This window comes from Callithrix jacchus, chromosome 15, assembly GCF_049354715.1.
Source record: "Callithrix jacchus isolate 240 chromosome 15, calJac240_pri, whole genome shotgun sequence".
Classification (NCBI taxonomy): domain Eukaryota; kingdom Metazoa; phylum Chordata; class Mammalia; order Primates; family Cebidae; genus Callithrix; species Callithrix jacchus.
This window is the reverse complement of record NC_133516.1, coordinates 101,960,649-101,973,443: the sequence shown is the minus strand read 5'-3', so window position 1 is coordinate 101,973,443 and position 12,795 is coordinate 101,960,649. Positions and strand designations below refer to the sequence as shown.

At 38.9% G+C, this 12,795-nt stretch overlaps 1 protein-coding gene across 17 annotated transcripts in view; it reads left to right on the top strand.

Moving 5' to 3' along the window:
• The window catches only part of LOC144579619 (uncharacterized), a 634,762-nt gene that overhangs the window by 91,559 nt on the left and 530,408 nt on the right, over positions 1-12,795 (top strand). The gene's annotated exons all lie outside the window — the stretch shown is intronic.

Below are 12,795 nucleotides of genomic sequence, written 5' to 3'. Positions count from 1 at the left end.
TAAAAGATAGTTCAAGAGGTATTGAACAGAGAGAGCCTGGGATAGCTTCAGAGTGTGTAAGCAGTATTTTCTGTAAATCTGAGAAGGGTGAAAATGGATAGCTGAAAGGGCAAACTGGTTGACTTAAGGTCTTGAGGGATGGATGAAGGGTCGACTATTCAGCTAGCTATTACTAGGAATATAAATAATCCTGCAGTTGCTAGCCTAAGATCATAGTAATGATGGAGGAGACAATGTGATACATCTTTTGTTGAATGCCAGAGTTGACAGACAGCTCCCTGGGACCAGATAACCAAACAGCTTGGTGTTATGAAGTCTGAGGAATGGAGATGGAACTCCATGGGAAAAGACTCTGGGATGTTACAGAGTGAACTCCAAACTAATTAGGATTGCCTTTTCTACTACCAGACAGAACGAGGCCTCTAGGATAGGAACTAAATTCATTTATGAAAAAATAAACTTCATTTGTTGCTTTGTGAGTTTATGGTCTGAAATATTATACCCACTAAACCTTTGCAATAAAGTTTTTCCCAGTGTACAGAGAACCTCAAGGTACTCTGCATGAGGACATACCTATGGATTAGATAGTAATCCTTTAGGAAACAGGGCCAGATTTCTGCCATGATTTTATGTCAAGTGCATGACATAGTAATGTAGGATGCTGTGACGGGGACATACTTGATTAATAATGAATGAGTAATTAGATGTCTGTTTTCTAGCTCCAAAGGAATCCCACAGCATAGTAAAATGAAACTTACCACATGTAAGAGAGCATGGAAGGCAATGACAAATGCAGCTGGTACCATTAACCTTCTCAAAGAAGTAGCCAAGACTCTGAAGTTTTGTACATATTGGCTCAAGGAGTAATAAAATGCCCGTCAACATTTCTGAGCCCTAATTGTCTCACACATAGCACAGAAATAGTTTAATATCTCTTCAACTTCTTTCTAGCTATCTAGTTTTATATTTTTATTAATATATAAAATATTTAATATAATAACTGACATTTGTGGTAAGTACAAAGATGTTAAGTTCAGCTTTTTACATATTTATCTCATTTAAGCAATGCAGTAATTCTAAGGGGTAGAATTACTCTTCCCATTTTTCAAACAAGGAACCTATGGCTGCGAGATGATTGGTAACTCAGAATCCTATAGCTGGCTAGTGCTAAGACACAAACCCAAGCCTTGCTTTTCACCATTGTGCTATATTGCTTCCAAACTGTGAAAAATGTACAGGCACATCTCATTTTATGAGATATTAAGATTATTATTTTTTTAAACAAAGTGAAGGTTTGTGGCAGTCCTGTGTTGAAGAAGTCTATTGGCACCATTTTTCCAATAGTGAAAAATGTACAGGCACATCTCATTTTATGAGATATTAAGATTATTATTTTTTTAAACAAAGTGAAGGTTTGTGGCAGTCCTGTGTTGAACAAGTCTATTGGCACCATTTTTCCAATAGCACGTGCTCACTTCATGTGCTTGATATCTCTGTCACATTTTGCTGTTTCTCACAATATTTCAAACTTTTTTGTTATTATACTTTTATGATGATCTATGATCAATAATTTTTGCAGTTACTAATGTCATTGTTTTAGGGTGCTACAAACCATCTCCATATGAGACAGCAGACTTAATCAGTAAATGTAGAGTATGTTCTGACTGCTCTACCAAGCAGCCATTCCACCATTTTTCTTCCTCTCCATGGGCCTCCCTATTCCCTGAGGGTAACAGTATTTAAATTAGTCCCAATCATAACCTCTCAATGGCCTCTAATTTTTCAAGTGAAAGGAAAATCACACAGCAGACTTCTAATCAAAAGCTGGAAATAATTAAGCTTAGTGAGGAAGGCATGTCCAAAGCGGAGACAGGGCCCAGCATGGTGGCTAATGCCTGTAATGCCAGCACTGTGTGAGGATGAGGTGGTAGGAATGCTTGAGACCAGGAGTTTGAGACCAGCCTAAGCAAAGTAGTGAAACTCTGTGTTTATTAAAAAATAAAAAATTTAGCTGGGTGTGGTGGTGTGTTCCTATAGTCCCAGCTACTCTGGAGGCTGCCGTGGGGAGATTGCTTGAGCCCAGAAATTTGAGGCTGCACAGCACTTCAGCCTGGGCAACACAGCAAGACTCTGTTTGAACAAAGAAAGAAAGAGGAAAAAGAAAAGAAGAAACAAAAAGCTCATATAGGCTGAAAGCTATGCCTATGGCACCAAATAGTTAGCAAAGTTGTGAATGCAAAGGAAGAGTTCCTGAAGGAAATTAAGTGTTACTCCAGTGAACATGTGAATAAGAAAGTGAAACAGGCTTATTGCTGATATGGAAAAAGCTTTTCGTGGTCTGGACCGAAGCTCAAACCAGCCACAGCATTTCATTAAGCCAAAGCCTAATGCAGAGCAAGGCCACAACTCACTTCAGTTCCATGAAAACTAAGAGAGGTGAGGAAATTGCAAAAGAAAAGTTTGGAACAGCTTTCTACTGCATGAAGATGCCATCTAGAACTTTCATAGCTAGAGAGAAGAAATTAATGACTGGCTTCAAAGCATCAAAGGGGCAGGCTGACTTTCTTGTTAGGGGCTAATGCAACTGGTGACTTTAAGTTAAAGCCAGTGTTCATTTACCATTCCTAAAATCCTAGAGCTTTTAAGAATTATGCTAAATCTACTCGGCCTTTGCTCTATAAATGGAACAACAAAGCTTGGTGAGAGCACATCTCTTTATAGTGTGGTGTGCTGAATATTTTAAGCCCACAGTTGAGATATACTACTTAGAAAAAGGATTCCTTTCAAAATATTACTGCTCTTTGACAATGCACCTAGTCACTCGAAAGCTCTAATTGTGATGCACAGAAGATTACTCTTGTTTTCATGCCTGCTAACAGCACACTCACTCTGTAGCCTGTGGATTAAGGAATACTTTTGACTTTCAAGTGTTATTACTCGAGAAATACCTTTGTTAACACTACAGTGGCCATAGATAGTGATTCCTCTGGTAGAAATAAACAAAGTAAACTAAAAACCATCTGGAAGGGATTCATTATTGTAGATGCTATTGATGATATTTACGATTCATGAGAGGAGGTCAAAATATCAATAGGACTTTGGAAGAAGTTGATTACAACCTGATGGATGACGTTCAGGGGTTCAAGACTGCAGGGGAGAAAGTAAGTGCAGATGTGGCGAAAATAGCAAGAGAATTAGAAGTGGAGCCTGAAGATGTGACTGGGTTGTTGTAATCTCATGATCAAACTTGAATGAGTGGGGGGAGTTGTTTCTTGTGGATGAGAAAAGAAAGGGGTTTCTTCAGAAGAAATCTATTCCTGGTAAGGATGCTGTGAATATTGTTGGATGACAGAGAAGGATTTAGAATATTCCATAAGGATTTAGAATATTCTTACAAACTCAGCAGCAACAGGGTTTGAGAAGATTGAATCTAGTTTCAAAAGTTTTGCTGTGCATAAAACTCTGCCAAATAGCACTGTATGCTCAGAGAAATCTTTCATGAAAGGAAGAGTCAGTCAATGTGGCAAATTTAATTGTTTTGTCTTAAGAAATGACCACAATCATCTCAACCTTCAGCAACCACCACTCTGATCAACATCGAGGCAACACCCTTTACCCACAAAAATATTATGCCTTGCTGAAGGCTCAGATGTTGTTAGCATATTTTAGCAATAAAATGTTTTTAATTGAGGTGTGTACATTGTTTTTTATACATAATGCCATTGCATACTTAATAGACTATTGTATATTCACTGTACACACACACACACACATACACTATATATAGAAACAGAACTATTATATGCACTGGAAAACTAAAAATTTAATGTAACTTGCTTTATTGTGATATTTGCTTTATAGCAGTGGTCTGGAAACAAATTCCCAATACATCCAAGGTTGGCAGGTACTTGGAAACTATTTGCTTTTAATTTTTTATTTTAAAATATCAAGTACTCAGTATTTTAATCACCCCTATAATATCTACCTGCTTCAGTTGTTGCCGTCTTCCTTTCTATCCCAGCCTATCTTATATGACAGAGAGTGGCGGAACAGTCCTGCCAAGATAATAACTGCAAACCAGTGAATCTGTTGAAGCCAGTGAGGGCAGAGAGGAAAATTGCTGCCAAGAGAGGTCACTGAAACCCATCTGTGTTTGTCTCCTTCTCCTGATTGCAGAGCTCGGTCTTGTTGACCATATCTAGGCTACAATAAGTGCTAAAGAAAGCCTAACCATTCCTGCAGAATGCTTTTGGTCAGACCAGTTGCTTATGGAAAGCATCACACAAACATGCCCTTTTAGCTCTTGGTACTCTCAGTGCTGTTGAGGAGGCTACTCCACTGGTGCACATCTCTCTCCTTCATCCTTATAAAAGCTGGCTTCAGGTGCTATTAAACACTGAGTGTCTAGATTGCTGAAATGGATAGAATAGCATTTTAAAACACTACTTCATGCAATATTTATATCCCCTTTTTCTTCCTAGCTCAAAATGGGACTTTAAAATTGCCTACTGCCCTGCTTTCAACTTCACCTTGTGCATTGCTCTACCTTGTTCCCTACAATGTACAAGTCCCAGCAGGGCTATAGCTAGGTATGAGTTAATTAGGCGTACATTTCTGAAAACCTGCTTTTCCGTAGTATGAATCTCTCTATTCCAACTCAGTCTGCTGAATTGTCCTCTTTCTTTCCAAGCTCTCTCTTCCTATTTATCCTGAGGAAAGGCAGGCATGTTCCTGAGGGTGAAATTCAATTGATAGAATGAGAACTGTTCTCTGAACATGATGTAAATGCTTTATCACTTGCAGCCGTGCATTAGGGTTCCCCATACGTGACAGGCCTCTGCTTCCAATATTCAGGGCTTGCTGAATATACTGGAGACGACTGCCCGACCCTTTTTTGAACAGTCTTTTCTGCTCATAGTATAGTTGTAGACCAGGGTTCAGCAAACAGCAGCTTAAGGAACCAATCCTGTCCTGTCCCTATTTTTGTAAATAAAGTTCTATTTTCACAAAGCCGTATCTATTCATTTATGTATTTTCTATGGTTGCTTTTGTGCTACAACAGCAGAATTGAGGGATTTTGACAGAGAACCTGTGGTTCCCAACATCTAAAATATTTACTATGTAGCATGTATTAGTCCATTTTCACACTGCTGATAAAGACATACCCAAGACTGGGCAATTTACAAAGAAAAGAAGTTTAACGGAGAACTCACAGTTCCATGGGGCTGGGGAAGCCTCACAATCATGGCAGAAGGCAAGGAAAAACAACTCGCATCTTACATGGATGGCAGCAAGCAAAGAGCTTGTTCAGGGAAACTCCCCTTTTTGAAACCATCATATCTTGTGAGACTTACTATCACAAGAACAGCATAGCAAAGACCTACCCCCACGTTTCAGTTACCTCCCCCTGGGTCTCCCCACAACACGTGGGAATTCATGATGACATTTGGGTGGGGACACAGCCAAACCATATTATAGCTTCTTTACAGAGAAAAATTTACCAACTCTTGGTGTAGACTATTGTCATGACCCTCATTGCGCAGTTTCCGTAACACAAATGATCAATACTCACTGGAAAGCGAGACAATCTCCTCTAGAGAGCTTATCTCTTCTAATTAGAGTCTCTCCTCTGGGAACTTGGGATGACAGTAGTCAGGTAATAGTAGGAGCATCCATATCAAAATTAAAGAATGAAGCCAATCTGTAGAGAGAAATAGATGTAAGATCTTGCTTCCCTGAGAGAACAGAAAGTTGAAAATAGCAGGGGTTTTGGCTACTGCTGACTTTCCTGTTCTTGGTTCCAGTTTTTCACAAAGCCCAGCTGCATATTTTGACCTTGGGTTTCAACAGACAACCCTCTGTGCTTTCAATAAATTTCCCTTTTCCCTTAAGTTCATTTTGTCACCAAGTCAGTGAGTTTAGGCCTTAGGTATACCTAGGGTTTTCATTCAACATTCTTTCTTTTATAAAGTTTGCTTCATTTTTCCTGGGCTGCACAGTTCTTTTCTTGGACAGCAAAACTCAGGGATATAATATCTGACAGCAACATTAATTAGATTGGGCATTGATTCCCGTGGAGGGAAGAGTGGGTGCTGGTTCGAGAACAGGGTTAGGAAATGATCGCCTTGTGATAATTTGGGACTTTTTCAATGCAGAAAAGTGTAGAACACTTCACTACTTTTACTTTTGTGTTTTTGTGACAGTAGAGATGAAAAACAGTTTTTGGTTTTTTTTTTTTGAGACAGAGTTTTGCTCTTGTTACCCAGGCTGGAGTACAATGGCGCGATCTCGGCTCACCGCAACCTCCGCCTCCTGGGTTCAGGCAATTCTCTTGCCTCAGCCTCCTGAGTAGCTGGGATTACAGGCACATGCCACCGTGCCCAGCTAATTTTTTATATTTTTAGTAGAGACAGGGTTTCACCATGTTGACCAGGATGGTCTCGATCTCTTGACCTCGTGATCCACCTGCCTCGGCCTCCCACAGTGCTGGGATTACAGGCTTGAGCCAGCGTGCCTGGCCCCGAAAGACAGTATTTTTTATTAGCTTCACAGTAGCATGGCCCTGCCTGATTTATTCCAATTTAATGTTTTTGGCCTCACTAATTCTGTGATTTTTTAAGTAGTATTTGGATTCTCCAAATGCATTCCCAAATATACTATACAGGGAAGAGAAAAAAAATTTCTGGACATTGGAAGCCTTTTTAATATCTAATTCACATGATAAACAACAGAGAAAATGACATTTTGATTTAGGCTGATAAATGTGATGTCCTGTTACCAGACCTTTCCTTTTTGCATTGAATTCGTTAATAATTTACTTTAAAATTTGGGTCTCATGAACTCTTTGAAAAGAAGCACAGCAAACAAACAACAACCAGTAAGATCATTATGAGGTGCAGCTGTTAAAATACTCTTATTAGATCTATTCTTTCTTTAAAAATTATAATCTTTTATCCTTAGAGGCAGACATTTGATGAAGGCCCAGCTTGAGAAGGAAGTGATAAAATTTAGAAGGCAGAGCAGTTACTGATCTCTGGTGCTTCAAACCTTTGTAGGATTAACAGAACTTAAAATTTTTCTTCTCTGTGACAATAAGGCACTGCCCTCATAAAATGCTTTAAAAACAATTAATGCTTTTCTTAAAAGGTTTTAAGTATTACTTCGTGGGTTCTTGAGAACCGTAAAGTTAGATCGAGAAGAGGTACACTGGCTATTTAGAGAACCATCAGCTGTCTCAAAGTTTGTACATCTTCCTCACCTAGTAGAATACTTTTTAATGCAGCATCCTGTTAACTTGAGAAACCGTAAGACTCCTGTACTCACGTTATTTGAAGTTTTCAAAAATTCAAGATGTATGTCACCTGACTTTAATGTATCTTACAGATTTGAAGATGTATAAATTTGTTCTCTTCAGTCTTTCCCCCTTGGTAATTTTAGGTAATGTTCTGATGATATTTATATACCTTATATTTGTCTGCAGATTATTTTAAAAAACGTTTTACAAACAAATACTGCCTTCTGTGTGTTAGACACAGTTGTACATAAGCACTTTATAAAAAGCAGCTCATTTAACCCTTACAAGCATAAGAAGGGTTATTACCTGTGTGCAGCTGAGGAAACTGAGACGTTAGATTGTCCAGTGTTTGCTTTGCTGCCAGTCAAGTGCAGGATCCAGGATTTGGAGCTAAATCGTCCAGGTCCACAGTTAACAGTTTTGACCACTCTGGTTTTGTCAAATGCTCGCATTAACTTCACTTTGTAGAGAGATACAGATTTGACTCCAAAGAAATTGTCTCTTACATTTGCCTTTAGGGTCAGAAATAAGCTTTTTTAAAATTAATAAAACATTATGTCAAGGGAAAAAAAAGAAAGACTCTTTAGTCAGTGAGCTCTGCTGCTCAGGAGTTCAGCCGTCAATGATTTCTAACCACACTACTCTGCCCTGGGCAGAGGAAGAGTTGAAACTGGGCTTCAGGGAGCCAGGAACTTGTTTAAGGTCAACGCCAATTCCAAACTCAGGGGGCTGCAACTTTCCTCTTTTCAGAGGACAGATTGAGGGCAGGGCAGAAATGACCTGTTGAGTGGTCTTATTTATAGACTGCTTTTCTGGGCCCAGTAAGAGGCATATTTACTCTGATTAACCCAGGTTTCTTGCATGACCACAACAGCCTGAAGTTGCCTTATGAGATAAAGGCAAACGGGCCCAAGGTCTTAAGAAAAAAAGTTGTTTCTCAAAAATTTCTCCAACAATCAGAATTGTTTCACTGTTTAATTAATTTAATTTTTTACCATTACAAATTTAAAAACTTGATTTGACTTAAGTTTTAGTTGCACACATTGTGGCTTATTTGCACACATTGTGGCTTATTTGCCATTTACTAAGAAATATGTAGATACTGGAATAATCTCACATTTTTTTTCTGTCTTCCTTTCTTGTTTCTTTTGTCGTTCCTTCCTATGCTCCCTTCCTCCTCCTTGTTTCTTTCTTTGAGTCAAGGAAATAAATTCATTGAATATCTACTGTGGCCAGGAACTTCTTTTAACATTAGGGATAACAAGGTGATAGAGGTCACAATACTCACTGTTAAGTAGTTCCAAGTTTCATGGAAGAGGCAGACATCAAAACAAATAAATGTAAACCAACAAAATGAACCCTCAAATGGGGACAATTCCAGTGACTCCTGGCATGGGCATCCCTCATGCCAGGATTCAACACTGAAGAATTAACAGGTGAATCAAGAAAACAGGCAAGAGCAGAGTAGAGGGAAGCCATCATCAGTGCCTGGCGTCAAAGGAAACCCATGAGTACAGTTAATCTCAGGATCCTGAGGTGTTCCAAAGAAGCAATGGTGAGTAGGTGGCGGAAAAATCTGTTGGAGGTTTATTTTTCTTCTGCTTGACTATGTCTTGCCATCACAGATTTCTTTTATAGGAGTAGAAATTGTTGTGGGACCTTTTTTTCCCCTTATTTAGTTCAGCTAAAGATGGGGGTCCTTATCACATGGCCATGAAAATTTAGGCTCACAGACAATTTAAAGAGTGAGAAAAATGGGATTTATTGGGCAAAAAGGGGTAACAGAGACTCTTAGCAAAGCGAGAGTGTGCTTCCTGCCCTTGGGCTTCCCGCCTGGCTGATTGAATTCCAGGTTCCACCCGGAGAGAGGAGGGACAAGGCTCCTCCCCATGACAAATGGTGGGAACTTCTGTGGCTCCACATCACTGTGTTTCTCCCAGTGCATGGGTCGGTTGGAGGCTCTGCCAGGGAGCCCTTCCCACCTGGCTGTCTCAAATGACAAGATTGCCACACAGACAACTTGTGTCTGTACTATCGATGATGGGTTGCATAGGACATGAAAGGAACACACAGTAGGCAGTGATTTATTCTGCCCATGAGAACGTGAGAAACTTTGCTAAAGGGGTTGTTCATTGCTGGAAGTTAGCCTTGTAGACTAATAAACAGCACTTCTCCAGGAAGAGAGTTGGGAAGTGGGAGTGGAAAGAGTGGTAGATGCTGAAGGCAAAAGTGCGTGGCAAATTTAAAAAAGGCTGACTTGTTCTTTTGACCGTGGTTGGAATATGACTCCCTCCTGACCCTGTTGTTTTGATCTGCCTAGCTCACTCTCATACTCCAGTCATGTCCTGTGGTCAGGTGGGGATGTCAGTTGCAGCACTCCCTCACTCCTCTGTGAGGGTGGACCAAGGACTCAGGAACAGCCAGTCAAAATTCCTTTTCCCCTGACCACACTGATTCTGTAGAGGTGTTGGATGTCAGAGTCTGCCTATTTGATTTTGTGTTCTGGCCCTGCCACGTCTCAACTTGGTGATCTTGGGCAAGTTACTTCACCTCTCTGTGCTTCAGTTTCCCTGTCTCCAAAATGGGGATGATAGTAGGGCTGTTGTGAGGATCAAATCATTTATGTGAAAAGTAGGTGGAATAGTGCTTCAAACATGGTGTACGCTCTCCATGCGGTAGCGTTTTTCTTTTTTAGAGCAGAGGAAGAAGTGTTCTGCATTTTTGGTCAAGGAGTTGGAAGAAAATGAGGTAGGAGTTGCTGCTAGTTATTCTGCCACATGGAGCAGTTTTGTCTGAACCCGGAGTAAATGAGGCCAGCATCTAGGGATCAACAGTATCAAAATAGCCATTCATCTATTTGTCTATTCATGTGTCTGACTATGCATTGACATTTGTTTACTTGTTGTGGAACCAACAAGTTCTTTGACCAGTTTGGGTTAGATTCCCGTCACTTGCTACTGAAAAAGACCGGAATCAGTCAGTATTTATAGAAGGGCATTACAGAAAGTTGAGGTGGAATAGGATTAGTTGGGAAGGGTTGCTGAGTCTGGACTTGATCCTTTAAGCCGTGGTATAGCATTAAAGCTTTCAACAGGGAGTAGCACAATCAGACATGTATTAAACAAGAAAACTCTGTTTGCGGTGTTGAGAATAATTGAGGCTTTTTCATACCTGTAGTTCCATTTCTGCATATGTCAAAATTATGCTATGATGCTGTGATCAGACCATTACTCTAATAAAGGGAGTTTCATCCCACATGACACTATACAGAGATTAACTGCATTGATTCATTTTCATTAAAAGCAACAGTGATAAAATTAGGTGCATAGAGGGGTGAGACTTTACTGGAATAGGAATTGCCTTTCACATGTAAGAGTGTTTGGTTTTTTCATGAGAAACATGGTATACTTACACAATGTTGTATCACTAGGCTGAGCTGCTTTGGAAGAATTTGTGAAGAAGGGGTGTGTGTTCAGGCCCTGTTTTAACATTGCAATATACTTCTAATCTAACTTCAGTTTCTCCTCTGTGTTTCTCTTCCACATAGAACCTTCTATAATAGTACTCTAAGTATATCCTTCCTCTGCTGAGAAGTTTGAGTGGCTCTCTTGTCTGTTAACTACAGTACAAGATCCTCAGCCTGACTGAGGCTACAACCTGGTTCCAGCTGCAGTTTGTTAAAAAGCATTTTGTGGAGTGCCTACTGTGTGCAACGAATAGGCTAGAACAGCTCTGTCTAAAAGAAATATAATTCAAGTCACATACGTAATTTAAAAGTTTTTAGTAGTCATATTAAAAAAGTTTAAATAGATGAACTTAGTTTAAATAATGCATTATATTTAATCTAACATAAAAATATATTAAAAATCAAAATCTAATCAATATTAAAATTTGTTAATGAGATATTTATATTCTTTTAAATATTAAGAATTGAATGTACGTGTTATACTTAGCAGCACATCATCTCAATCAGATGGTAAATTTTCATTGAAAATTCTTTTTTTTTCTTTTTTTTTGAGGTGGAGTCTCGTTCTCTCTTGCCCAGGCTGGAGTGCAGTGGTGCAATCTCAGCTCATTGCACCTCCTCTTCCTGGGTTCAAGTGATTCTCCTGCCTCAGCCTCCCAAGTAGCTGGGACTATAGGCACCTGCCATCACACCTGGCTAATTTTATATTTTTGGTAGAGATGGGGTTTCACCATGTTTGCCACGCTGCTTGAACTCCTGACCTCAGGTAATCTACCTGCCTTGACCTCCCAAAGTGCTGGGGTTACAGGCGTGAGCCACCATGCCCAGTGGAAAATTTCTAATTTATATTTAGATTTCATAAAATGAACAGTTGAAAAATATCTACATATCTAAGTAGTTCAAACATACTTAAAATTTTTTAATAACTGAATCAAGTGGGAGTTTTAAGATTTAATTTTAAATTAAATTAAAAATTCAGTCTCTTAGTCTCCCTAGCCACATTTTAGATGTCACATGTATCTCATGATTGCTGTACTAAACAGCATAATTCTATAAGCACAGGCCCTGCACTCTTTGAGTTAACATTAGCTCACCTTTCCAGCTCTATCTTCTATTTTTTTTCCGACAATGCGGAATGGATTGTACCTGATCTCAAGACCTTTGCTCATCTGTTCAGGTAAGGTTGTTTTGTCCTTCAAAAGGCCTAGCTCTTATCTATTGAAATTCTTTCTACCTTTACGCTAAGCTCAAATGTCAACCCACCCAGGGAAACCATTCTCAACCATCGAAGCAAAAAATGTTCTGCATTCTCTGAACTTCTGTAGCACTTGGATTACATCCTTCTTTTCTTTCTTTTTTCTTTTCTTTTTCTTTTTTTTTTTTGTTAGGCTAGTTAAGTGAAGCAGTGGGAGTGAAGAAGGAGCAAAGAAACCTGTAACTGGTTGTAATAAAGTAGTTGTAAACACCCTTGCACTTGGACCAGCTGATTATACCTTTCTTTTGACACTGATTACATACCTCTTTGTGGTATGTGGAGTCACATAAACTCAGGTTTGAAATCTGGTCCTGCCACTCACTGGCTGTATGAGTTTAGGCAACTTCCTTAACTTTTCAAAGCTTCATTTTCATCATCTGCCAAATGATGAGTTTTCTCATTATCTATGCGGTCTTAAAGATGAGCTTTACTACAACTTAATGGAGTTGTTGAGGTGAAATAAAGTTGAAAAAGTGCTTAGCTCGGGATTCAACCTATTAGTAGAATATTTATGTGTATGTATATATACATATATACACACATACATACATATATACTATGCATATATTTGTATATGTATGCAAATATATTTAAGTGCTGTGTATGTATGTGTGTGTATCCATATATGTGCTGGATATATGCTACTAATAGATTATTATATAGTAGTATATACATATACTACTTATATATATGTTTATGTGTATAGTACACTACAATAAATATTATATATTAGTGGATATTCACAGATACTTTAATATTTTATATATATTTAAATACAAT